Source organism: Egretta garzetta, unplaced genomic scaffold, assembly GCF_000687185.1.
Source record: "Egretta garzetta isolate BGI_Z169 unplaced genomic scaffold, ASM68718v1 scaffold133, whole genome shotgun sequence".
Lineage (NCBI taxonomy): Eukaryota > Metazoa > Chordata > Aves > Pelecaniformes > Ardeidae > Egretta > Egretta garzetta.
In genome coordinates this window covers 4,089,267-4,090,997 of record NW_009259111.1, presented here as the reverse complement: position 1 = coordinate 4,090,997, position 1,731 = coordinate 4,089,267, and positions in this window count along the sequence as shown.

The window sequence follows — 1,731 nt, the reverse complement described above, 5'->3', positions numbered from 1 at the left end:
TGCCGGGCCGGCCCACGGCAGCCCACAAAGCGGTGCCGTGCCTCGCCCCTCAGCCCCAGCGCACGTCCCCTCTGCCAGGCGTCGGTTGCCCGGGCGGGAAGGGCCGACGGGCACTCGTCATTCCTACAGCTTATTTGAGGGAGGGTAGCCAGGGACACCCACGCTTAAATACCTCTGTTTAATAGCGAGCGGTGTGCGAAAGTGCGGCGTGGCAGACTCGAGGCCGGAGCAGAGGATAGTAGCTTGCAGTCAGATACAGTCGTGGGGCGGGAGGGATCTGTGAAAAAATCCTGGGAACTTAAGAGCGTATGACTGTATTGGCTACAGAGTAAATCCTTTATCTTTTTTTGATTCAGTGGTAAAAATGTTTGTGTCAAACTGGTCCTATCTAGGCATATTAAACCACCTTCAGTATTTTTGTAACTTAGTAATCCTCTGTTTAGACAGTAATTTCAAAACACAGGTTTCTGACTTTTTCAACTGCTTTACTGTATGGATGGAGCTCTGTGTGTTACTGCTTGAGTGTTTATTTACCTTTAATAGATTCAAGATAGTGGAGTGGAAATATGAGTAATCGCAACACCCTTCAAATTTGATAATTTTCTGTTCAGTGACTTTCTGTTTAGTAAGCATAATGTTACGTGCTGTGCTGTGGAATATTTTTCTGGCAGATCACCCCACTCCCCCACAAGCCCAGGATGCTAATGGCAGAATCATTATTCTGCTGCGTGTTTTAATTGTTATTGGATCTGACTACCTAGAACAGAGCACACATCGTCTGAGAGTAGTCACATAAAAATGTGAGAAAATTGCTCATGAGAAATTTATGTACTTATAGTTTGGTGCCTCCATCTCTTACGCTGTTCAGCCCACTTTGTTTACTGTAATTGTTCATTTTTTCATTTGTCTGATTCTTCATGCTGTATTGAAGTTAAATTAGAAGTTTCAGCAAATAAAATGTAGAACAGTGTGCTAAGTTCCTGTTTAAAAAAGACATTTAAGCATATGCTTATTTTAAGCATTTGAGTAAAACTGCATGTGAGTAAGGTATGTCTGTAATGTTTGCAAGGCTACAGTAAGTACCTACATTCGTAAGTTACAATATATATTCATTGACAAGGCAGTTCAACCATATATATGACCACCTTCTGAACTTCTCAATAAGGGTCCACTTTTTCACTGGGGCTCTAGGACCTTTTGTTGGGAAGATGTACTTCTGACAGTTACCATTTAGCTTCCTCCATTCCAACTGTCTTCATTTTAGCCAGTAAAATAGTTGCCAGGGTTTTACTGTTCCAGAATAGGCCTTTGAGTGCCTCAGAAGAAGAGCAAGTGTGGTGTCTGTGTGTGTGTATGCACTGACATCCTAATCTAAATAGAATACTTGATGACCTCCTTTCTGTGGACAGTCCAAATAAGCTGAAGTATGAAATGGCAGTAGAAAGAAAGTTAGTTAGGATCTCTGTGGAAAAGTTTATAGTTGTATTTTGTTAGGTGGGTGTTCATGACAATAATTTCTGAGCGTATAAGCTTATAGATGCTTGTATCTGTATTTGTGGCCTTCTGGTCCCTTGGAAGTCAGTATTAAGTTATCCCATTTCAGTGATGGAGAACTAAGATACAAGGACATTTTTTAAGGTCACTTATGATGTATGGGGCTGATCTGAAAACTGGCTCTAAGTTTCCTTAATCTCCATATGTTCTTTAACTCTTTTTATGAGAACACCATTC